Here is a 27,150-nt window from a genome sequence, read left to right on the forward strand (position 1 = left end):
AGTATTCACTTTGGACATATAACTGTACAGTTTAAATATATCTGGATTTTAATTTTACTTTTAAGTGGGAGATGTTTGTTAGAGAAACGACTAGTATCAGCAAACAGGTAGAAAGATAAGCTTTGTTCACAAATGTGTCCCTGGAGTCATATTACACTCACTCACCTTGAAAGTATCATAATGAAAATGATGGTAATGATGATGATGATGATATAGCAATGATAACTAGCATTCAATGCACACTTTGTGCCTGCGACTAGGCTAAGTATTTTACAAGCATTGTCTTATTTGCTCTCCACAACAACCCTCTGAAAGCAGGTAATGCCATCTTTAGATAAGGAAACTAAGGTTTCTGAAGCTATGAAACTTACCTGAAAGGTCAATTATGAGGACCTCACCCTTGGTCTGTGTGACCGGCTCCCAGTCTTCTGGAGAGACCGTGGCAAGGGTAGAAGAAGTGGTGACTATCCCCAGTTTCTACAAGTCAAAGAGTAGAAGTCAAGCCAAGTAGAGGCCAGAGGCTTTGCTGTGGCTGTGGGCAACCGCAACCTTCTGAGTGTAAAAGTGTCCCACACTGGTCTTGCTTTTTCTAGGACCTGAAGCCTTTCGCTCTGACCCAGATCACTTCAGCAAGTCCTTGCCCTATATCTTCTCCATACTCCCCTCTCTGCACTTTTTCTGTTGCAAACGTGTTTATATAATATTGACCTGATATTTCATATCATGACTCTTCATTCCTATTGTTCCCATTGTCCATCTCTTACAATGGACAAAATGGAAAGCCTACCTCCTTCTAAATTCCCCAGCTTTTGTTATTATGGCTCAGAGAAGGGTTCTCATGGGACTTGAGATCGTGCCTCATCCAAAGAGGCTAGCTGGCCACCCACAAGTGGCCAAGAACAAAAGACTCTGCACAATAAGAATAGCAGTTATCATTAGCTGACCTCTTGCGATCCGAACTGGAAAACTGGGAGAGTATTAATCAATAGGAATAAGGGAAGAATGGAGTAGACACTCTGAAAAGAGGAAATGACATGCAGCAGAGATCAGAAGAGACACATCTAGAGAGTAGCTGACCCTAAACTTGTCTCCGTTTTTTTGACGGCTTTCCACTTACAGTCTCTGCATGTGTGTCCTTAGACGTTTTCTTGGGGAGACCTTAGTGAGGCCCTGTTCCTTGCAGCTGCTAGAACCTAGCAGTCCATATGAGCATCCTATCACCAACACCCTCCTGTGACTTCTTTTTTCCACCTCTGTCTTTGACAGTTTGATTAAGAGGGATAATAGGATCCTGTCCTTTGCAAGTGACAGAAACCCAACTGAAATCGCTGTAGGAGAGAAATAAACAACAAACCAAGGTAAGAGCAAGGAGATGAGAGTTAGATACTGATAGAAAGCAAAGAATTGAAGAACTTGCTGTAGACTCCAAACAGCTCTGAGACCTTAGTGACTAGACACAGAGACTTACTGCTGATCTGGTTCTCTTCCACTCTTTCTTTTTGGCCTTTGGCTTTTTCATTCTCTTGCATATTCTCCATGGGGGAGTATAGGGCTGACAGCAGTTCTTGACCACATTTGTCCAACTCTGTAAAGAAACAAGTGAGAACTTTCCTAACCAGTAAAATGTAGTTTCCCGGGGAAGAACTCTGATTGGCAGGGCTCTGGTCATGTGCCACAGGACTCTTTGCCAAGGGAAGTCACGCACCTACATCTGTGGCCCAAGAGCATAATGCTCTGATTCTAAGCCCATCAGGAACAAGTGATTGGAGTCAGGGAAGAGTAGTCTGTCAGGGAACAGGAATGCTGTTCTGTGCAGACAAAACAAACTGTATCTCTGAAAAGAGGTGTAGCTCTACTACTTTACCATTTACAAAGAAAGAGAAGAGCAAATTGCTCTAATTTCCCAAGGTCTTCATGCAGACCTACTCCATACTCCCTGTCCCATCTCAGATCGCTGGCTTATCTTCATTACCTGAAGATATTCACTCACCTTCACCTTATAATCATCCTCACCACTGGGCCCAGAAATTGGAATGAATTTGAGGGCCTCAGAAGAGAACAGTGGAAGCTCTCTGTTCTTCAGCCTCTCAATGTGTGATCTATGGACCAGCAGCAGCACCTGGGAATTAGTCAGAAATACAAATTTGTAGGCTTCCTCCCAGACATGCCAAATCAGAAACTCTGGGGGTGGGGCCCAGGAATCTGTTTTAACAAACCCTTAAGTGATTTTGAAACAGGCTAAAGTTTGAGGATTTCTGCTTTAAGCTATCCCTTCAACAGTCCCTTGATTTGAGGGTTCATCCAAAGCATTCCTGAGTGAAGAGTGTTGGTTCCCAAAATGTTGGCCTATCATCACATGTATTTCAGCAGGCCTCTGTGTATCCACTGGGTGCTGCCACTATGCACCATGCTACTACTATGCATCCATTCATTGCCACCTGGGCCATCCAAACAGATTCCAAGGAGAATTTGAAGGATAAGGGCAGAGCAGATAAAAACATTCTATGGAGTTTTCTCATATGGCTCATTCATGGCAAGGTACTCCTGCAAAAAGAATATGCACTTTCATACGCAAGCACGAACACATACATTTAAAGTATACTTGAGGGCACATTTTTGTGTCAGCTACACAGGCTTGCTATGGACCTAGAGACTTTAGGGGTGGTTTTGGTTTATTTTTTTTAACTTTAAAAAAATATTTTATTTATTTGACAGAGAGAGATAGAGCTAGAGAGCACAAGCGGTGTGTGTGTGGGGCAGGGTGGGGATGGCAGAGGGGGAGGGAGAGGGAGAAGCAGGCTTCCCGCTGAGCAGGGAGCCAGTGGACACAGGGCTCAGTCTCAGGACTCCAGAATCATGACCTGAGTTGAAGGCAGATTCTTAACCAACTGAGCCACCCAGGTGCCCCTTAGGGGGTGATTTCTTGGAGAAACCTCATATTCTCCATATATCTAAGAGGACTTGCTTGAGAAACCTCATGGGCATAAAGAAAAAAACTGAGCCCCAAGTGTCTTCCTGCCCAGTTTTCCTTTATATATATAATATATAGATTAACATACATATATTTCCTTTATATATATTAAGATTTTTATTTATTTATTTATGAGAGACACACAGAGAGAGGCAGAGACAGAGGGAGAAGGAGAAGCAGGCTCCCTGTGGTGAGCCTGATATAGGACTCCATCCCAGGACTCTGGGATCAGGCCCTGAGCTGAAGGCAGATGCTCAACCACTGAGCCACCCAGGCGTCCCATCCTTTCTATATTGTTAGAAATCTGAGCTCATGTTTTTTTCTGCACTGTGAACATAGTTATGGTATCTTGTGAACACAGTTAAGTGTGGAGGAGATAACCTCTGGTGGCTCCCACAGCTCTTGCTTCAAACTATCAGTACTGGTTTCTGGCCTCTTCGTTTAGAAATAGATATTTGTTTGCATATCTTAAAGTTCCTAATACTAAAATGTCCCTACTTACTACTTAACAACCAAAAAGTATTCTTAAGATTTAAAACAGATATTTAGAACATGAACTTATCAATATATACAATATAGACCCATATTTTGGGCAAATAAAATTATTCCAAAACCAAAGATCGTAACTATTAATAGCAAATGAGTTTTCATTTTTGTCCTTAGGATCCTTTGGGTGCAAGAATTCTTGTATAATCATCTAATCTACAATTTCACCTTTAAGCTGAAACTGCTTCAGCCAGGAAGGAGTTCTCATCCCAGAGTAAAAGGATTTGCAAGCAAGGATTCATAACAGAAGTGCCATCTCAGCCTTATTGGTGGGATTGCAAAGTGATAATTTAATTTAATTACATGATAATTTAATATCCCCTGTGTTTCCCTGCGAGTACTTCGAGGACAGTGTTTGGAGTGGCAGCTAGGTCTTTGACAGCGTAGTTATCCTAGTGGAAGGTGAGATTGTACTCACAATTAGTAGCTAGATTTTTTTTTTTTTTAAATCTCCATCTCTGAAAACATCTAGCTCATGTTAACAAAAAAATTTTTTTACATAAAATAACATTCTTTTTCAAGGTCATTCATTTTCATTCTTATAAACAGAGTTGCACTTCCAGAAAATAGTTGAGTATTTATTTGCCTGACCACTGACTTCAGCTTTCTTCTCCAAAAGAGGAGAAAGAGACAGCACCTCCCCATTCCTTAGTTATATCACCAGTTTCCAAACTGCCTAGAAATCTGTTGTCTTGGCTTCTTCAGTTAATTCAGGGAGTAAAAGACAGATAGGACTTATGCCAGATTTCATTTTGTAGTGAATTATTTAAAATTGTTTAAAAGGATAAATATGCTGGAAATTAAATGTGACAGACTGTTAAAAATCGCCCAAGGCAATTTTTAGAAATCTTCAGATTTCTACTCTACTACCTTGGGTAAGGAAAAATGGTGATGCTGATTACAAAGAGAGGAAAGTCAGAAGGAAAATTTAACTTGTTAAGAAGAGGCTGAGTTTAGCTCCCATGTGGTGAATTTGTGGTATAATCCAGTGTAGTGGGTTCTGTGGTGCGCCACCCAAATCCCACCTTCAGGACCTAGGCACTTATTCTCCCAACTATTAGGGTGGTTACCTGTCAAGGACTCAGAGCTGAGTCCCTGTGTAGAAATGGCCTTTAGCCACAAAACTGTCTTGCCCAATGTTTCTTTCTGCAAAAAGGTAGCCCACGTCCCATGACTGGTTGATGAGGGGTACCAAGTCCTAGCTCCCTTTCCTCAATTTGGGGACCTTTCTGAGGGGCTTTCCACTTTCAGACGTCGGTGCGATTGGCTGCAGCCTCGTTGCAGTAGCATCACTATTAAACTTCACCTTCTGCCCAGTCTTGCTTTCCTCACCCCCTTACAAGTGTTTGTTTCCAAAACATTCTGATAGAATTCTTGCACACTTATTTTCATCTCTGTCTCCCGAGGAATCAAACCTACGATACCCAGGAACTAAACAAAGATGCTAATGTGGGGGGAGGGGCAGGCAAAAGGAGTTACTCCTAAAATTTTAATAAAGTAAACTCCTTTTAAGTTCTATGCTTTCAATTTGTAGCAACCCTTAAGGCTGAACTGTTGTAGTAATGTGAATAACACCAGTATAAGTCAGTTAGCAAAGTATTTACTAAGCACCCATAAGATAAGTAGTTTCTGAATGGTAATCCTCATTAACAGTGTACTTCATTTATAATATAACCTGTTGGTATGATTTTTCAGTTTTGATAACTAGTTCAGTTTTTATTTTTATTTTTTTTACTAGTTCAGTTTTTAAAACTGCATAGATAATAAGATCACGTGATTCAAAGGGCATACAAGTGAGTTACTGGCCCATTGTGGCCCTCGTCTGATAGCTTCCCATAAGCAATCAGAGCCTTACACAATTAGCTCCTCATGAAATCTATTAAAAATGTACTTTTTTGTTTTTTAATCACCTAATGGGACAAAGTCCCAGGTCAGAGTCCTCTGTGTAATGATTATATCCAGTGTGATCAAGACATGTAGCTCGGTTTTATAGATAATATTGTGAGAACCAAGCGGGATTCATTGAGAGGCAAGAGCCTGAATGCAGTATCTCTCATCTCCATGTTTCTTCCTCATTAACACTTGTCCCAGGGCAACAAGAGCTGCCCTACTGTTCTACTGTTACCTCTGCTGGTGACAACCCAATGCAGGTGGCCCAGCAGGACTAAGACCACAACGTTGATGCCCAGAGCATACAACCTACAGAATGACTTCTGTGATTCATTTCATTTTTGCAAGCCCAGCTGTTTGGGATTTGCTCACTTGCCAGAGATGTCCTGCAGGCTTGGGTTTGGGAACCCAGAAAAATAGCTAATTATCCCAATTTTTTAAAGTGATGAAAAAATGCACATTTCCTAGAACTCCTCATTATTTCAACTCTGGGACCTCCAAAATCTGTGGTGTTTCCTGTATAACGCAGCACCTCTCAACCATGACAGACCACATGTACTAAAATGCTGAGAGAAATACACTGCACAGAAGATGAATTTTAGCAGTTTCTTTCTATCTCTTTCTGTAATTTGATATTAAGATAGTGATTTAACATCTTAATGTGACATAGTTGACAATGCAGATTTGTGCAATGAAAAGATAATTACCATAACATTTTAAAATATTTCATTACTGCATTTTTAATAATAAAAACAGTAAAATGCTTTTGTATTTTAGTCTCAGCCTAAACTTTAATAATCATTCTTATTTAAATGACAGGATGTGGAACTGTCGAATGTTGTATATTTACTCATGAATGATTTAGGGGAACTATGAAATTATATTAAATTTGAAGAATACAGTTTTGTGTGGAGGGGATAAAAACCCTAATGACTTCACAGGAGAACTATTTATTGGGATATCAAGTTACCTTTGTTTGTAGCATAATGGTCTTAGAGGGACCAAGTGAGATTATTTTGATGGTAAATTTATTACATGGTTTTTAGGGGCCTGGGCCTGAGGGATCTTGTTGAAAAGGGTTTTGTGATCGGAGAAGCTATAAGGAACTTTGGCCTCTCGCAGAGTCTCCACAGAGTGAATTGCTGTCCTTGGAGAAATAAAACAGATGCTGCCCAGGGAGGGGGGCAAATGTCTCAGGTTGGTGTCAGCTCACCAAGGAAGGGAGCAAAGAGCAAACATTTCACTTATGTAAAAAAATGCTGTATTTCCTTTCGGATAGCAACTCCAAAGCATTGTTCATCTCTCTTCTCATTAAAAAGCTCCGAGCTGGAATTCCAGCTACCATTTGCTGGCTATTTGACCTTAGGAAGTTGCTTGACCCTCTGCCTGTCTCCTTATCTGCAAAATGGGGATGATAATAGGGCATACTCCCACAGAGTGGTTATGAGGACTAAATTAGGCGCTCATTATGTGGTACTCAAGTACATACATGGTGCCTTGGCACAGGATTTAACTCTCCAACAATGGCAGCCATCATCATTATTATTGTAAATAAAGTTTTTAATTTATTTTTTTAAAAGATTTTTTTATTTATTCATAGAGACACACAGAGAAAGGCAGAGACACGGGTAGAGGGAGAAGAAGGCTCCCTCTGACCGATGGGGGACTTGATCCCAGTACCCCAGGATCATGCCCTGAGCAGACGTTCAATCACTGAGCCACCCAGATGCCCTAAATAAACGCATTTTTAAAGTCTTGTTTTGCCTGCATGTGTGTGGGTGGGAACCAAGAGGGCATGACTTGTGAAACAAGGGTTGTACTTTTCAATGCCGTTAGTTCCAGAAAAGAACCAACATAAGGCCAGAGGTGCATGACTTCTCTTGTGGCCACTGCACATCAGCCTATAGCTGAGTTCCCAGGATAGCAGAGAGTCTTCCAGATTCCTCTCTCATCGTTCATACCTCTTGCATGGGCCCCTGGGAGCCCAGAGATTCTGGACTGGTTACAGGCCACAATAAACCATGTGTCAGAATTTGTGCCCCCCACTTCCACCCTATCCAGCTGTACTTGCAAGAATTTGCCTAGCTCCTTTTCTCTGCTGCTCTTTTCTACCCCCATCTGGAATCTTAGCCTCACCCCAGATCTATGACCAATCATCCTTACTCAGAGGGAACTGAAGGATAAGGATAACTTTGGTGACTCTACATCAAGAGTACCCTGTTGATGGGACGCCTATTACTATTATAGTAACAATAATTAACTTTTTTTTAACACCTGGTCTGTGTTAGCCCTGTTCTAAGCAACTCATTCACTTCTCACACAAGCCCTATGAGTCAGGCATTGTTATTTTTCTCATTTTGCAGATGAAGAAATTGTGGCACAGAGAAACTAAGTAACTTGACTAAAGTCAGACAGGCAGTGAGTGACAGAATGGAAATTTGAACTGGGGCAGGTTAGCTCTACAAGCTATGTACTTAATTACTTTCTCCCTGACAGGATTCTTTTATTCCTCTGTCCTTAGCTTGCTCTCCCATTACAAAGATCAAGTCTCCAATTAATCTATTTGCCTTGGTGCTGTGGTGATGAGCTGCCTAGGGCCTTAGGTCTTCACCACAAACCCTTGGGGCCCAGAGCCAGTAGTCCCACTCCTTCTCCTTCTACCCAGTTTTAGGCTTCTCTGCCCTGGATCACTGCTTGGGATGCTACCTAAAACCCATCTCTGAACATTTCAGATGCCACCTTTCTGGCAAGGGTTCCCTCCATCATCCACAGGGACTTTGGTCTCCAAGCCTCTGCTCATCTACCTTGGATATCTCACATCTGGGCTCAAGCTCCTCCAACAATAAGGGCCAGGCTCCATTCCTGATGTGCCATGCCAGGGCAGTTTCTGCAAGGAGCGCCATGACTGTGAAAGAGAGTGGCCACAGCATTTTCATACCTGCTAATTCTTCTCCTTCCTTCCTCAGCTGAGTCTGGAGAGGGCCATTCTTAGGGACCCAGCATTTGAACTTTCTTAAGATATACTTAGTGAGAAGAGAATCTTCCAAAAGCTTCTCTGTACTAGCACACGTTAAGGTTACTGTTCTGTCTAACATGTGAGGACAAGTTCCTAGCTCTGTAGACAAGAAGAGCAAAGATGACTAAGCTCCTCAAAAGTGAGTAAAAAAATATTCAAGATGTCCTGAAGACTGTACCATATCCCTCTGAGTAGGAAAGGGGAACTTAGGACTGCTGTATGAAAATGATCCACTAGATGCTTTTCAATTTAATACTATGATATCAAAATGTCAAGTATCCCATGATGTTTTGCTAGGCCAATTGAAACCAACTGAGCAATAAAATATATCTAAAGCAGCAGGAGAGTTAGGGGACTCTTGAGTCATGAAAGCACATATTTGATGAACAGGTCAAAAAAAATTCTCCTGTCTAAAAGGCAGAATGTTAAACATTTTGAGAGGTAATAGATTCCCAACCTAGAAGGTGAAAGGGCCACCACCTAAGATAATTAGCCTCCAGAGCAGGACCACACATGTCTCAGGGTCAAGCACATCCCTGACATGAGAGGAAGACTTGGGACATCAGAGCTGCCTAAAAACTCAAAGGATAGTCGGCAAAGCCCTTGGTAAAAGCACAGAAAGTCCTTAAAAAGAAAAAATTCAAGCCCAGTTCATTCAGCAGGGAGGTTGCAGGAAGGTAGAGAGGGTAAGGGTTATGGCAAAGTTGTTAAGATCGGAAATCATAAAAGAAGATATTTTTAGATTATACTTACCAAAAAATTAAATTCTTGGTAAAGCTAAGAGCACTATTAAAAAAAAAAAGTTAAACAACAAGCAAGTTCTAAGGGTCTCTGTCTCCCCCTCTCTCTGCCTAGCCTCTGACTTCCCCTAACTCTCCACTCTATGACTCTAGATTAAACCAGGGCCTACTTTCCACTGCAGGAGATGAAAAGTCCCCATATTCAATACCTTTTCAGCTCCCAGGCAACTAGGATGCAGGCTGTGACAGAGGATCAGCAAATCTGATCTGGCCCAGGACTGAATCAGAGACATAGGACATCCATTTTGGTGGCAGCAGCAGCAAGTGTCTAGGGTCAGTGAGGGCAGAGGTGCTCAGAGTGGCTTTCAATGTCTAATGTCAGTATCAGCAGGGTCCTCACCAGGCAGTTCCTAAGTTGGTTTGGGCTGCTATTTACCCCACCTCCCTCGGTGCTGCTCTGTTTTCCTAGTCTAGTTTCTTAGCTTTTCCAAAGATTCTGTGATCTACCAAATGCCCTTTCAAAACATTCTTTTTTTTTTTTTTCTGGAATAAACCAGTTACTTTCCATTGCACACACTCAAGAACCCCTAACAATACAGTGGGAAACCTACCTGTAGTGTTTAGGGGCAAAAGCAACATAACCTGAAAATACATGTTTCTATCAATTTAATAATAAGGAAAGATGAGTATTCCAACAGATAACAGGGCAAAGGATATAAGCAGACAATTCACCAAAAAGGAAATACAAGTGGCCAATAAACATAGGAAAAGACATTACCCGACCATTTCCAAGATGTGTATTTTTCAAATATTGTTGTGAAATAATTCTTCCCATATCATATTGACAAATATTAAGAGTGCCACTACTCAGTATGATGATTTTGTGGGTAACAAGTTGTCTGGGGGTATAAAATAATATAACCATTCCAGGGGATGGGGGACATCTCATTCTGTATATCAAAATTTAAAGCCTTCCTTTTGCCAATTTTGCTTATAGAAATGTATCCTGAAAGAAAAAACCCATGAATCTCGGGTCCCAAAAGGTGTATTAGAATGTATAGTTCATAAATTCAAAGTAAATTCACAGTTCAAAGTAATTTCAAAATAACTCACATCCTTTACTCACTCACTTGTTAGCGTCAAACACGATGGAAAGGATGGATTCACAGAATTATATGTTAGACCTCTTTTGATCCTCTTCCCCAGTTCACTATTCCTGTGCTTTGAAGCTGTGCTCCTCAAATACTCTGCCCTAAAGTACTCCTCCTGTCCCTGCGCCTGCCCCTCCTCTCTCCCTTTGGACCAGGAAAACCAAGAATGTGTCCTCCCTGTGGGTGAAGGACCGGGAGATATGGAAGGGAGGAGGAAAAGAATAGGAACAGGTAGGATAACCTTTTTTATAAAAAATTGATAATCCTTATTTTAATCCCATTTAGCAATAAGTAAAGAAGAGTTCTAAGGAATATATCTCACCTTTCTCAACCTTTCCCAACCTCTCCTTCACTCCACTCTAGCTACCCTGACTCCTCACTGTTCTTCAGGCCTTTGCACTTGCTGTTGCTCTGGCCATGCTGCAATTCCAGATAAATAAATAGGGCTTGACATCCCATCCCATTCAGGTCTTTGCTCAGACGTCATCTATCTTTCCTGGACATTCTATTTAAAATTGCAACATGCAGATCCTCAATCCTTCCTATTCTTCCTCCTGGCTTTATTTTTCTCCATGGCGTTTACCGCAAACTAACAGTCTATACATTTTACTCATCCATTCATGCTTGTGTTCCTCCACGCCTACTAGAATATAATCTCCCTGAGGGAGGTATTTTTGCCTGTTTTGTTCAGTGTTTTATCCCCAGTGTCCAGAAGAGAAGTTGACACATAGCAGATGCTCAACAAATATTTGTTAATGTTCATAGTAAAGAAAAACAGATCACCCTGAGTGTTCTGTAAATTATAGATTTATTAAATATATAACACTATTTTCACAACAACGGATTGCTTAGCACATTGTGGGAGGCAGAATGATTTTTTATCCTGATGATAATATATCTGGCCCTAATTCCTAGACCTATAAGTGTAACCTTATTTGGAAGAAGGATCTTGCAGGTGTGATTGCCTTAAGGAATTTGAGAAAGGAGAGATTATTCAGAATTACTGGGGGGGAGGGGCGCGGCTAAATGCTACCCCACAAAGTGTCTTTATAAGACAGAGGCAGAGGGGGGATAATCATGCACACGGAGAAGGTAACATGAAGGCAAAGCAGAAAGAGATCCAAAGCTTGGAGTGGTATAGCCGTAAGCCAAGGAATGCCAGCAGCCACTGGAAATTGCTGACACCCTGCTTTCCACCCAGTGATACCGATTTCAGACTTCTGGCCTCAGAACTGTGAGAAAATACATTCCTACTCCTTTAAGTTAGCAAGTTTGTGGGAACTTGTTAGAGTGGCCACAGGAAAACCAGTACATGCTACTAACTTTTAAAGTGCTATTTTGGATTATCCTAGGAATAAAGTTCTTTCTGCCAATATAGGCACCCCAAGTGTCAAAAACGCCTCAACTCCTTTAATTTTTAAAACTTTTTATTTTTAGATAATTGTAGCTTTGTATGCAGCAGTAGGAAATTACACAGAGAGATCTTGTGTACCTCTTACCGAGGATGTAGGGAAACACCCTAGTCCATTATCACAATAAGGTCCAGTGTTAATGTTGACTTTTGTTGGTGTGGGTGTATGTAGTAGTATAGTTTTTTCCTCAGTGTTTGGCTAGAGTAGAAGAGTTATTGTCTAAAAGTTTCATCTTTCCTGGCTGCCCCTCTCCTTGTTTGGCTAGAGAGAGCAGTCTTTTTCATTGGAGTTCTTTTCACAAGTGCTGATTGGTGTTTGGGAGCTGCTGGTGTGTTCAGTTCCAAGCCTAGGATAAATGTGCAAAAAGAAACTTAGAGCACTCACCACATTGTTCCCCAGATCCTGAGGTCGCTATAAAGTCTTACCTTTACTCTTTCAGCCTTCTCATGCTAGTCTTATACAGAATATCCAATGTTGGGATGCCTGGGTGGCTCAGTGGTTGAGCATCTGTCTTCCACCCAGGGTGTGATCCTGGAGTCCTAGGATCGAGTCCCACATCAGGCTCCCTGCATGGAGCCTGCTTCTCCCTCTGCCTATGTCTGCCTCTCTCTCTCTCTCTCTCTGTCTTTCATGAATAAATAAATAAAATCTTTAAAAAAAAAAGAATATCCAATGTTTTCAACTGTATTTAGTTAGAGGAATAGGGAAAATTACATCTACCCCCGCTTCCTAGCAGTGGGAAATTTTCAGTGTGAACAAATTTTGTTTTATTTGGGGTTTTCCATGTATAGAAAAAATGAAGGGAGAGAACATTTGGACAGCTCCAAGAAGCAAAAGAAACCTACTTCTTTTTAAGCTTTCCAGTCCCACAGTCCTGCTAACCCTCTCTTAATACTTGACGCATAGTTTTCCTTGAATAATACTATGTTTGCACATGTTTTTAGTTATTTCTTGTGACCCCAGTTCTACTGTGAAGTCTTTAGCAAAGACCACATCTTATACTTCTTTTTTTTAACCTGGCTAACTACACAAGAGGTGTCTAATAATTGTTGACTGAATATGTAAAAAGAGGATCTACCACAGACCGAGAAATATGGGAATGTTAGGTGTACAAGAAAAAAAAAAACCACCATGTCCTCAAGGGCCTTAAAGTCTAGCACAAAATGAATTACTCCTGGCATCTCTTTTATGTCAGATCTACCTACTTGATTTTGTATGACAGAAATGAAAAGTTTGCTCACTGTATGGGATATGGAACCCAACCCCTAATCATACCATGTGGTATTCTGGACTGTTTTATAAGTTGACTGGTGTTTGAAAATGAAGGCTAGCAGATTTCATAGGTTCATTTGCTCACACATTTCTTTTTGGTTTTTGCTCTGGAAAAAGCCCAGATAGTCTGTGTTATCTGGAATAGGCAACCTTTACAAAGTTAGCTTTTTACCACACGGTAAGGCATACCTATAGGCTAAATCATGTTAGTCCCAAAGAGTACTTCTGACTAGCCCTGCAAGAGACCAGGGCAGATAAACCTATATGAAAACTTTGCACTTGTATCTTATCTAGAAGACTGAATTCTTTCAAGCAGTGACTGACGGCTTCAACAGGCTGACTAAAGTGGACAGAGATTGTCATAGGTCTGTGGAGCCACCATTGCTCCTGGAATAACATAGCAGTGACGATGCCTTTAAAGTTGCTTTCTGAATACCAGTACCCCATGGACAATAACAACTCTCTTTCTCTGAGTCTTTAAGGCTGGAATGTCACACTCACCAGAGGCTGTTAAATGGACAGAGAAACAAAATTATCTTTGCATCTAGAATACAGATAATGCCAGAACTGAGGCCATTTTGTTCTAATTTTGACTCTTCTTTGACTTTTTTATAAATTGTTTAACCTCTTTGTACCTTCTCATTGGGATGTCATAAAGATTACCTCTCTACTTGACTGTTGTAAATGAGATATATATATCAGCAGAGATTTTTTTCATGTGAGGTACACTCATGAGAAAAAGTACTGTCCTTGGGTTTCTAAACTATAAAGTTTAATCTTCAGTCCCCAGTGTCTGAACTCTTGGTTGATTAATTCATATAAAATCTTCACATTTTCAACAGGTTTTCTCCTTTTCATTCCCAATCCAAATCTCAAGGACAATATACAGAAATTAATTTTTGAGTTAGAATGGGAGAAATTGTGTTAAATTCCTTCAGAGAATTAATGTGGAGTTAAATGTAATATTTGCCGACTCTACAATGCTTTTTCTAGCAGTTGTCCTTGCCATTTTTATTTTAATCCTTTATGTCTGCTTTTACAGCAACCATTTTAATTTGGATTTTCAAGTATTTTACAGTAATGTTAAGTAGAGAGGGGAAAATGGCCAGTGTACAGAGACAATCCCGTTACCTAGATTGGTTGAATATTGTTGAGTGGGTTGGATTTTCACCACTGCTACCTGGAATGTGGAGATTCTAGTTGACTAATATTAAGGGACACTTCTTCTGATGGAGAATTCATAGTCCTAGAAAAATAATACAGTTAACTGTACTTTAATTTTAAGATTTTATTTATTCATTTATGAAAGACACACACACAGAGAGAGAGAGAGGCAGAGACATAGGCAGAGGGACGAGCAGGCTCCCCACAAGGAGATCTATTTGGGACTCAATCCCGGACCCCAGGATCATGCCCTGAGCCAAAGGCAGACACTCAACCGCTGAGCCACCCAGGCATCCCAACTGTACTTTTTAATAGCAAAATCTTTGTTCCTCAGACACTTAAATACATTTTAAGTTGTGATGAATCTAGAAGAATTTAGAAACTGGGTATTTGACATCCCTTGTCCCCCTCTTTAACCCCCACCCCCGGCCCAGTTCTAATATTGAGAGCTTTCTGAATGAATTCAGTTATTGAATTCTGATGATTTATTTACCATCTCTATGTATCCCTGAGGTATTACAGGGTGGGGGTAGGAGTGTAAAAGGATGAATGGGGAAATAATTTATAAGCTATAAGGGTAGTTTAATGTTATATTCTTCATAATCTTGGAAATGATTGTCATCACCATCACCACACCACCTTTACCAGTGTCAAGTTGTATCTCAACTATTACAAACTCATTTTCCTTCTTCTCTTCACTTCAGTCACTTCAAAATCCTCTGTGACTAATCTTTTTCTTCCATCACTCCAGTCTTATTCTCCTTCAAACCTCTCCTCTGTCTTCTGGATTAAGCAACCTCACATCTTTCCAAAAGATTCATTTTTCTCTATAAAGCTTTTTCCTTGACCATCACAACAATCTCAAAAATGCCCAGTGTCAGCGATGACTGATGACAGAAACTAATCTCTCTCCCTGTCTGTTGGCTTTGCCTTTCACACATCCCATTCTTCTTGGTGTAAATGCCCTCTATTTGAATTGAGAGTTCCTGAGGAGAACTGGCCTCCCTCATCTAATTCATTATAGGTGGCATCATTGCTACTTATGGGAATGGCACAGTACACATTAACATGTCATGTTCTTGCTCTAGAAAGATAGCATTAGGACCAGCTTCCCTAGGCTGCCCACTGGGGTTGTTTTCTGAGTTAAAGAGGAATGGTGATGATCCATCACCCTTGCTTTAATTCCTCTTGACCATAAGCATACATTTGAGAAATAGGATTGAAGGTTCCCTCTGTCACCATGGGATAGAGTTTTCCTTTGTCTTCTTTTCATACCCCTCTTTGTACCTCCCAGGTCCTGGTGTGCCTATGCTAAGTATCCCATTCTCAGAAAGTAGCTTGCTCCAATTTTTGACATCTGATAATCTAAACTGTAGGTGCTTAAATTAAGTTATTTACAGAGGCACCTGGGTGGCACAGTTGGTTAAGGATCCAATTCTTGGTTTCACCTCAGGTCATGGGATAAAGTCCTATATCAGGATCTGCTTAGGACTCTCTCTCTCTCTCTGCCTCTCCCTAGATGCTCTCTTTATCTCACTCTCTCTCAAATAAATAAATCTTAAAAAAAGTTATTTACAGAGTTGAAGCTTATTTAAATGTATCTCAATTCAGAGAATTTCCCTCAAAGTCTTTTTGGCTATCCTTTCTTGCTGTCCAAATTATAACTATATTTATTGTCTAGTCACTATGTCTGAGGCTCTATGCCAGATGTTTTACATATATGTTTTTACAACAATCCTGTCATTTATACAATCCCTATTTTATGGTACAGGAAATTTGGTATCTGAGAAGGTAAGAAGTTTGCACTAGAAGAGTGAAAAAAGAAAAAGAAAGAAAGAAAGAAAGAAAGAAAGAAAGAAAGAAAGAAAGAAAGAAAGAAAGAAAGAAAGAAAGAAAGAAAGAAAGAAAGAAAGAAAGAAAGAAAGAAAGAAAATGGAAAGACTAGATTCACATTCTAGTCTGACTAGACTGACTTTTCTACCAAATCACTCTAGAGATCCCTCCCCTTCACCCAAATTCGGTGCCCCATACTACAAAAACCTTTTTCCTCCTCCCTAGTTATTCTATTCTTTAAGTTTTTGTTGTAGGGAAAAAGGAAGATTAATCTAAATTAATGTATGCTAAGGTAATTATGATTCTTACTCTTAGAAGAATATGTCAGGTAAGTTAATCATTTGTGGAACATGTGAGAAAACTATCTTGGAGAAGATAGTTCCTTGCTTAGCCCAAGTCACCAAAAGTGCCCCCACCTCAACACATATAAATGTTCATGCACACACACACACACACACACATACACACACGCCTCTAAGGAATAAGAGGTTAACAATGTGAAGTCCCAGGTTTAACCAACTGAGCTCAGCTCAGTATGTATTGACAAACTAAGACCGGAGTTCTAACTTCTATATGGAACTGAAGGCTCACTTTCATATTAATCTACTCAGAAAGCTAGTGGCCTTTCTAATTAGCCAGAGAATATAATACATTTTCTGTTCAATACTACAATTTTAGTCACTGGAGATAAATTATTTGAAAAGAGAATTGCTAAGGGACCTGGAAGAAGATGTTCACATCAATATGTGTTCTTTTCTCTCTCTCTCTCTCTCTCTCTCTCTCTCTCTCTCTCTCTGACACTTGCCAGACTCCCCGGAAGCCCTTTGGAACTTCTGAAATCATATATATTAAGGCTATCTAATTAAAATCTAATATCCTACATCTTTTTTGAAAAATGTTTTATTTTAAATTATACAAGGAATGCATAATTGCAGGCTCTGTAAAAAACCTAAAACAATGCAGAAATAGAATAAAAAATAAAAATTAATTGTCATCTTCATTCCTATTTCACTGCTTCCCCCTCCCCCCAATAAATTAGTATGCATAGTTTGGTGCATAGCTGCCTGGACATTTTTATCATTTATGTACAGTTAATTTATACACAGATGCATTTCTGTTTCTGTGACTGAATTTATACTAAATATAATCTGAATTCACTTTGTTTAGTGTGTCGGGGATGTATCTGTGCTTGCATGTTCTCAGTTGAGTCCTTTAATCTCTTAGGTCTCAGTTTCTTCTGTCTGCTGTAAAAAGGAGAGGCTCACGTTGGCACTGGCTCTTGAAAGCCGATTGTATACATCTACTCCCAACTCCTTGTCCAAATATCAGGTTGGAAGCATGAAGCTGGCTGTGGTGGAAGTATTTATACTGTGGAGATTGACAAAGACTACAAATTAGGGCTCCCCTAGGCCAGCATACTAACCTTAACCTGCTGTCCTTCATGGAGTGGCTAACTCTAACTTCCCTTTCCAGTTCTGAAGAAGCCTACATTACTATTCATATTCAAATTTGATGCTTCTCTTTTCTCCTCCTTTACCTGCCCTTATCTCCTCAGATACCTGCTTTTTCTCCTCACCCCTCCCATATGCCTTGGGGTGTCAGAATAGGAGCGATGGAAACAAACCAGTATTTAATGCCAATCACACTTTATCAAATGTATTTTACAGCATACAGTAAGCAAATACTTCTATTAATTCAGTAGAGGGATGTATAGGGGAAGCAGGTGCCTGGATCACCAAATTATCATTCTTCATAGGAAAGAAGTAATCGGGGTGTGTACTGGTTCACACAGGCAGTAGATTAAAGTGGTGTAGTTATTCTAGGGCTTGATGTTCCATTCTACAATATTAGTCACATCTATGTGAGTATCTTGGACTAATTCCTCTCTGTTAAGCATTTACCATCATGCAACTGCTTACATTGTAGGTGTTACAAAGATTCCAGTAGATACTATATACACTGTGCCTGACACATAGGAGGTGTTCAACAATATGTTCGTTTCTTGACTTGTTTAGATGAGGCACAGCTGATTACCGACCGACAAAACAGAGATGAGGACCTGGGGCCTCTGACTCACAAGTAGAGGTAGTTCAGGAAAAGTAGTGTTACTCAAAGTATACTCCAGAAAGTCCTGGGCAAGTCTTCCCTTTTCCAGCTATATATTTGTGTGAGGTTGGGTTTTCTTTGTATACTTTAATCAAAACATAGTACAACAGTTTAGATGCAGAAGCAGATATGATAATTCTACTGTCTTCTATTAAGCCAAGCATTAAAGAGATTTGCAAAAATATAAGAGATGACACACTTCTCACCAATTGTTTCTGTTTTGGAAAGCAGTTATTTTAAATAAAAATATGTTATCTATGTTAACAAATTTGTTAGCATTATTATTATGAAAGAAATGCAAAAATACACTTTTGAATGTCCTATTTTCCATTTCTAATACTATATATATATATATATTTCTCTAAAGCATGGTATCTAGAGATATGACCCATCAAACAAAAGCCCTTTTAAATTCTTAATTTTTAAGTGTGTAAGAGGGTCCTAAACGCAAAAAGTCTGAGAACAACTGTACAAAACTATCTTCTTCCCCCAGTGCTTCTGTGTGTCAAATAAGGGGAAGGAATTACAACCACGATCAATCTTTAAACACTTGAATATCTTTAAGCGGGTTAGAATATAACATTTTGAATCCGGGAATTTTGAAAGAATGCCAGAGCTGGCAAACAGTTGGGTTAAGGTTGGTATGTTGGGGAGGCCCAGCTCTGGCTGTATGGCAATTGTCATGAATTAACCATGGCTAGACCATAGGGTACACAGATATTTAGTTAAATATTATTCAGGATGTTTCTGTGAGGGTGTTTTCGGATGAGAGTTACATTTAAACTGCTGGACTTTGAGTAAGGCAGATTGCCCTCCATAATGGGGATGGGCCTCATCTGTTCCCCACAACCCAACAATCAGTTGAAAGCCTAAAGAGAACAAAAGACCGATCTCCCCAGAGCAAGATGGTATTGCAGGCAGACAACCTTCAACTGTACACTGGCTATTCCCTGGGTCTCCAGCTCACTGGTCCACACTACAGATTTTAGACTTGCCAGGCTACATGTGAGTAAATTCCTTAAAATGAATCCCAGTTTCAATCTCAATCTCTCTCTCTCTCCTATCAGTTCTATTTCTCTGAAGAACCTTCTAAAAACGAAACCACAGGCCCAAAAATGGCTTCACTTGGGCCAAATCACCAAACTGGAGCTTAATATCTAATCTAACTCCAGTTTCAACCTCCCCCCAGAAATGGAATCTTAATTGGTCAGTCAAGAATATTTTGCTCAGGGGGGTTTGATCCAAACCCCCAAAGGAAGAGAAGGAAATCTGCAGAAGACCATCCATCTTCCCCTCAAGGGTATGGAACCTTGCCTGGAATAATCCTTTCCTTTCCTTTGCTTATAAGCTTCCTGCCCCACCCTCCTTCTATAAAAGCCTTCCATTTTGTGCAACTGCTCAGAGCTCCCTTCTGCTTGCTGGATGGGGTGCTGCCGGATTCATAAATCATTTCATAAAGCCAATGAGATCTTAAAATTTACTCAGTTGCATTTTTCTTTTCTAACAACTCTGACCAATATAGCAGTAAAGTGGGAGACAGATTAGGCTATAACTTCCTGGTGGGATGAGGCTTTTTAGTTACCGTTTGGCCTACAAACTTCAGTGCTGAGGATAGAGGCATGTTTCTTTATCTCAGTTGCTTCAGGGATAGGTCAGAGGGTCTTCAGGTATGGAGGGTATTCCTTGTAGGCAGGTTAAACTATGGGTCCTTTCCTCCTCCCACTAGCCACCCCTCCCCCCCCCCAACTGCTATGCCACATCACGGGGTTAAATTAAGTTCCTTCAAGTCCCTTGATCCTGTTGGAAATTTCTTGAAGAAAAAAAATTACATATGTATGCATATAGATCTCCCACAGGAACACTTCTGTGAGAATGGGTTTTGTTTGTGGTGTCACTTATTTTGCATGCTATCAGAATCTTCTGGGCTGGGGGGCTTGGGGTGTTGGGTTGAGAAAAGTACATGAGGACAACCACATGTTCAATGAGAGGAGCAGGGCAGGGCGGCACCACTGAATCTTGCTTACGCTTGGTTAGCCCTACCCGTGCCCATGCAGTTTAATTGTGTACAGCACACTTGTGTTTTGTTTTTAATCTGAATATGCTGGAGCTCGTTTCCTGGAGGAGTCATCAGTTAAGATATCTTAGACTCTTGGCCATGGGCCATAAAACACACTTGACCTGTGTATGATATAAATACCTTCCACTCCATTGATGTATTGATTCGTTTTCATTTTGCTGTCTCTATGTACCATACACATCTATATCCCGGCCTAAATTCCCAGAGACCGAGGGCTAGCTTAGAGAAATTCTCTGAGCAATATAAAAGCAATATATTTATCCACTACCTAAAATGTGGCAGACATTTAAATATTAAGCATATTTGATTTTCAGCATGTTCAAGCAAGTTTAACATATACGGAAACTGAGGTTCTGACAGACAATATGCATAGTGTAGAATGTTATTTTAAAAAGCATGTTCTGCTGTGTCTCTTTCTTGGTAAGTCAGAGGTTTATTGTTGCTTAGTTCATCTCCTTGAAGTTCTCATACCATTAACACCAAGCGCTGAGACTGAGGTCCAGCCTAAGGAAGGGAGGAGGAACAGAAGGACAGGCAAGTAAAAGGGGAGGAGAGAGTGGACATAACCACCCCCCCACCACCACCAAATAGACAATTTAGGGTTTAATGTATAATTTTAACCCTTTCCCTACTTGAGAATGGGAGCTAGAAACTTAACTAAGCTATCAGTATTTTTCAAACTCCTTTAATTACTACACCACCCACAATAAGCAGTGTATTTGACATTGTGACAATAAACATATCTGAAAAAAAGTTTCATGGAATAATACTTAACCCTTACCATAAGCAAAAAAACAAAAAACAAACCCTTGTATTATTTTCTATTCTATTCTCTTTCTTTTTATTGTTATGATTTTATTTATTTATTTATTCATGAGAGACACACAGAGAGAGGCAGAAACACAGGCAGAGGGAGAAGCAGGCTCCCTGTGAGGAGCCAAGGCGGGACTCGATACCAGGACCCTGGGATCATGACCTGAGCCAAAGGCAGACGCTCAACCATAGAGCCACTCAGGTGCCGCATATTCTATTTCTTTTTTAAGAAAAATGATTGCCAAGCTTATAAATTGATTTCATGATCCATTAATGATCACTAATCTTAGAAAAATACAGAGTTATAGAAAAGTTATTTTTTGGCCCACTGAAGTAACTCATTCAAGGTCATGTAGTGTAAATGGTAGATCTGGGATTTTCCCCATATTTATTATGCTAAGTGTGAATGAGCCTCAGGGAAAAGTCCCACCTGGTATTCAGAGATACCCAAGACACAACTACTCCTTCATCTCACAGACTTTCCCAGTTCATATGGGTTACACACTTCTTCCTCCCACTACTGGGATCCCATCTGCTTTTAGCTACAAAACATTTCTTCCTAGACAAGTTAATGGAACCACGGAGCTGCAAGCAAAATCTGAAGAACGATAATCAGGAATTATCAAAGAGAATAAAAGAAAAGGACATTCTCCCCACTGCAAAGGAACTTTCCATGTAGGTGTACCTTTGTTCAGGAGAAAAATATAACATACACTAAGTCGAAGGAGGGTAGGAGGTCAAAAATCAAAAAACAAAAAAACAAAACCTCTTCCCTCCAAGCCACCTAATCCTGCATCCAACCAATTCAGTCTCCATTAGGATAAGGGTGATGGGAAGCATTGGAAAAGGGGGCAAAAAAAGTAATTCTCCTTTACAAGCTCTGCACCTTCTTGGCAGCTTCCCCCCGCCCGTTTATTTCTTTCATATTTTTCACCTTGTCAATTTTCCTTTAGGGTGGTCTATAATGTTGAAGGAAAAATGGAAACCAAAAAACCTTTCCTTTCCATGAGGCAGATGAATGATACTTTTTCCTGGGGAGAAAGGCTGGTTACCCAGGGGATATGATTTCCCACGCCTCTCCTTTGACCAAGCTGAAATCTTTATTTTCAGTGCATCCACTCCATTCCCTTTAGAGTGTTTCTAGGCTATGGAATCCTTTGGGGGAAGATCTAGAATAAACCCAGTCTGAAATTCCCCTCAGACTTCCGGTTCTTATCTGTTCTGCTACCCCTCTTAGATACCTTTCATTCCTTGTGCTGGAATGGGGATGGGTTGGCTGGACCAAGTTGTCAGCTCCTGATGTGCCCTGAGTGATCTGCTCCTGCCTATTACTTTCTTGCTCAGGCTTTGACCTCTAGTCACTCTGGTCTTGTAGTGTTTGGAACAAAATGAGCTCTTTCCTGCGTCAGAGTCTTTGCATAAGCTATTTCCCCTCCTGTAAAGCCCTTACATTGTTCTTCACATTGTTCATTCCTTTTCCTCCTTTGGCGCTCAGCTTAAATATCACATTCTCAGGGAGGTTTTCCTCTATCCTCTCCTCTAAAATAAGTCTCCTTTGTTACTCCCTATCCTGGCCCCTGGTTTCATGATACCAATCACAATTCGTTAATAGTTTACTTAATTGTCTTTGTGTCTGACTCCTCCACTATAATGAAAGTGCCTAAAAGACAATCAATTTTATGAAGTAGACAGTGTTAACCCCCCCACACACGCATACACACACATTAGGAATCTCATTTGTCTTGCAATTCAAATACTATTGGCACCCTTCAACAAAGTGAGCTCTTTGCCAGGCTCTTCTTTCTCCCCAACTAAAATTATCCATTCACTCATTCATTCACTCATCCAGTCGACAGATATTTATTGAGCACCTACTTAGGTCATTCTACTCCAGACACTGTGCTATAGTGATGAACAAGGCAGTTCTTGCTCATTTCACTCCATGCTGCAGGCCAGAATGCCCATTCTCAAGTGCATTTCTCTATTAAAAACCTTTGTTATAGTTTCCAAATGCCTTCTGGATGAAATCTGAGCTCCTCAATATGGAGAGCAGTGCAGACGCTCTGTGACCTGGCCCCTCTCTCTTCCGCAAACACATCTTCTGGTGTTCTCCTGTGCTAGGCTCTGCTGGTAAACTAACTACAGGAGCACAGGAGCTCCTCTGGAAGGAAGGCAGGTAGTGACTACAAATGTCCCTTGTTGGCTTTTTCTCTTTCTCTCTTGCTCATTCTCTAGTCCTCCCCTCTCCCCTGCCTCCCCCGCCCAATGGCTTCTGGGTGGCTCATAGTGAATCTCAATAGGTATATTTCTCTGCTGGTCGGGTCAGATAGCCTTTTGCTCCTACCTGCCAGGCTGTGAGCTTCTTCTAATTGAGATCTCAGTCCCACAGCAGCAGGTCAGGAGTTGAGTTGGTCCCATACTCTAAGGCAGGTCTCATAGGAACTCAACTTTGCCAGGTCACTCTGTGGCTGGTGGTGTCAACAAAATCACAAACTTCACTTGCTCCAAGGATACTAAAGGTCTACCAAGTCCAAAATATAAGATGTCAGGAGCTACAAACCTAAGAGCCTTGTTACAAAGAAGTTTTTCCTTTGGAAAAAGCAACACTTTGAATTCATGCCTTATTACAATGATCAGAGAAAAGGGAATTTAAGTTTTTGCAACTTATACATATTTATTTCTTACTTTTAATTCCAAATCTCTTCTGGATTGCTGCTATAGATCCTCATGAAACTTTCCTCTTTCCAGGTGCCTGGGTGGCTTAGTCGGTTGGTCAGCCAATTCTTGGTTTCAGGTCAGGTCATGATCTCAGGGTCCTAGGATCGAGCCCCCATGTTGGGCTTGACATTCAATGAGCAGTCTGCTTGCAATTCTCTTTCGCCTTCTGCCCTTCCTGCCACTCACAAGTGCACACTCTCTTTTTTTCTCTTAAATAAATAAATATGTTTAAAAATTATAACTTTCCCCTTTTCATTTTGTGCTACTTGGGACTTGCTTTTACTTATTTATTTTTCCTGTAGGAATATCATGAACAAAGGACTAAGAGGGAAGGAAATTCTTCAGCTTTTTTGGAAACTTGTGGCTTGTCTTTTAAATGCTTTACGCTTCAGTTTTTCATCTATAAAATGGAGAATTAGCAAAATTAACGAACCTTTGTCTTTCATAAAATGTCTTATAGGATAGGTGCTGTGCAAGTAATATGCTATGGAATGATAGCATTTTGTTAGTGTTTATCAGCATAATTTGAATTTTCAACTAATTGGAATTAATCCTGTTTATAAGGAAAGACCTTTCCAATTAAATCACTGGTGTGAGACTTTGGGTGGCTGAAGCTTTCATTTTGCTTTACTTCTAATAAAATGGGTTCCTACTCTTATTTTAGGTAAATTCTTAATTTGCATCTTCCTTTGGTCAGTTTAAATGAAGAAGTCTCACCGTTTTATGTAGTCTCTCAAAACATTATATTTGTATTAGAAAATTTTCTTTGATATTATACCCCTTCTCATTACTGAAAATCATTTTACAGCTCAAGGTTAATACCAAGTTTATTCAAAATAATGCTACTCAGTGATTTAAGATTTTAAAATAAAAACAAATAACCTTTCATCAAATCACTATTTTAGTAAATCATATTTTATTTTTATCCTGGACTTATGATGTTCTTTATTCTTAAGAATTAAAATTATTTTGAATACTACTAGCCCAAAATGGTAATGAACTACAAAGCGATTTAGACTTTTAGTTTTCTCATAAGTAAATGCTTGCCTAGTTCTAACACTGACCTGTTTTAATACTATTCCCCCACTTAAAAGCCTTTTAACCCTTGTATAGGCTTTTTTCTCTTGAAAAGTAAAAGGTTTTTCAACTTTCCTAGATATGCCCTATATCTAAATCTGTTACATTCTAAAGAGTGTTAGTCACTGAAGTCATACACATATTATGTAAGCTGGAGTATCAATTTGTACATTTCCAAGTGCCAATAGAATTAGCCACCACAGAGGACCAGAGTATGTTCTGACCTCTTGTGACCTACTTACTAATGTGATGGCTTTGGGATGCTTTGAATTTAAACCCATCTGGCTTTGGATCCACACAATTCGTTGCAGTTGGGAACCAGCAAGCTGATTTCTTCTGACTCAAAAAAATCATTGGGGAAAAATGGGGGAGTTCTAGATTATCCCTCCCCCCTCCTAAAATGAGGAATTCCAAAGAACTCAGGGAGAGATGCTAGCTTTCCTCAGTGAAACACTTCCTGTTCCCCAGGTACCATGCTAAATTGACTAAAATCCTGGGGGTGGATTTTAAAATTATATTTGAGGTATTTAGTCTATAACTATCAATTAGGAAGTTCTTGATAAGGAATAGCTCCCCTGCCTTAAATCTCTGGCATTGGTAGAAATTTGAACCTGCTTTTCCATGATATCCCTAAATCAAGATGGTAGTTTATTTTATTAAAGGTTTTATCTATTTATTCATGAGAGACACAGAGAGAGAAAGGCAGAGACACAGGCAGAGGGAGAAGCAGGCTCCCTCAAGAGCCCGATGTGGGACTTCATCCCAGACCCCGGGATCACGCCCTGAGCTGAAGGCAGATGCTCAACTGCTGAGCCACCCAGGCATCCCAAGATAGTAGTTTAAATTCAGTCTAAACAAAATCCACTTTCATGCCTCAAATAATTTGCCTACAAATCTTTATGGCTGGGATGCTATCGATTCAAGCAATGGTCTGAATGATCCATAACCAGGTGGGGTTCCTTAGTCCATTGTCTCTTTGATAGATACCTATGGAAATATGTAGGCCTGAGGTTAGCCCATATTAAATGTTTAGCATGACAGATGGCTTGCAAATGCTTAACACATAGTGTTTTCTCTCTCTCTCTCTTTTTTTTTTCTTCTTTTGAGAGGATTTGGAGTATGAGAAAGCTAGGGAAAATATAGCAAGAACATGGCCGATAGATCCCTGGTCAGGCAAAAGGTATTTAGCTTCATTTTCCCTTAGAGAGCAGAAGAGTCCCAACACACATATCTCTTGTGCCTAAAGGGACTCTAATATCAGAACTCTGCTAGCTGCCACCCAGCTGAGTTGTACTAGATGTGGAAGGAAGAACAATACTGATTTTGAAACTGTCCCAGTGCAAAGTCTGGGGTGCTGATAAAAAAAAAAAGAAAGAAAGAAAGAAAGAAAAAGAAAGAAAGAAAGAAAGAAAGAAAGAAAGAAAGAAAGAAAAGAAAAAGAAAGAAAGAGAGAGAAAGAAAGAAAAAAAGAAAGAAAGTCAGAAGTGGGTGATTTTGAACAGTGATTTTATGCAGTCTGAGAAGAAAAGGAATTGAGGAATAAACACTGCTACAAATGCCCTTACATAAAACTTTCTGAATAGTCCTTATAGTCACTCTCAAATCATTTATAAACACTGGTGATGTGAGATATAATCCACTCAAGCCAAATATATTAATCAGTCATGTAGAACTTACTAGTTTTTGGAAGGGAGATCAGGGAAGGTTGTATACTGTACCTTGCACATCACACACTCTCATAAACCCTTTATTCAACAGGGCCATTTCACCAAATTTCTCCACTTTCTCCAAACTTGCCTAGCCACATGCAGATGCTTAGCACAAAATAACTCTTCAGAGAAACTCTGAGTTACATATGGCTGTATGATAACCCAGGATGGGTTTAACTCCTCAAGATGTAATCAAGTGAGCCAGCTGATCCTTGCTGAATCTTGTCTCCTCAGGAAGGAGGATAGATATATAGGACCTAAAGACAATTTTGAGTTACCTTCACATTACGGGCTCTTAGGAGCCTAACTTGGTAGTCAAGAGAAAGATTCAGGAAGATGTACAGTTTTTAAAATGTCTAATAAACATATGTTGGTTCCCCCTTGCTCTCTTTAAGCTTCCTAAATCACAAAACTTTTTATACAAAAGCATTATCAAAGTAGACCTACCAAAGATTAATAGGATGGATGGAAGACAGTGGTTTTTTTTTGTTTTTTGTTTTTTAAGATTTTATTTATTTATTCATGAGAGACCCAGAGAGAGAGGTAAAGACATAGGCAGAGGGAGAAGCAGGCTCCATGCAGGGAGCCTGGTGCAGGACTGGATTCCAGGACCCGGGGATTACACCCTGAGCCCATGGCAGACACTCAACCACTG

The 27,150-nt window shown here is 40.1% G+C and overlaps 1 long non-coding RNA gene across 2 annotated transcripts in view; it reads right to left on the bottom strand.

Annotated features, from left to right (window-relative positions):
• LOC111095157 overlaps nucleotides 1-27,150 on the bottom strand; it is an 83,443-nt gene that overhangs the window by 12,625 nt on the left and 43,668 nt on the right. For both annotated transcript variants that reach the window (XR_005356797.1, XR_005356798.1), the window contains exons 2-4: nucleotides 1,991-2,119; nucleotides 1,469-1,585; nucleotides 372-477 (exon numbers count right to left, since the gene is read on the bottom strand). This is a non-coding gene — a long non-coding RNA (uncharacterized LOC111095157). The remainder of the gene's footprint in view (nucleotides 1-371; nucleotides 478-1,468; nucleotides 1,586-1,990; nucleotides 2,120-27,150) is intronic.

This window comes from Canis lupus, chromosome 3 (assembly GCF_011100685.1).
Source record: "Canis lupus familiaris isolate Mischka breed German Shepherd chromosome 3, alternate assembly UU_Cfam_GSD_1.0, whole genome shotgun sequence".
NCBI classification, from domain to species: Eukaryota; Metazoa; Chordata; class Mammalia; order Carnivora; family Canidae; genus Canis; species Canis lupus.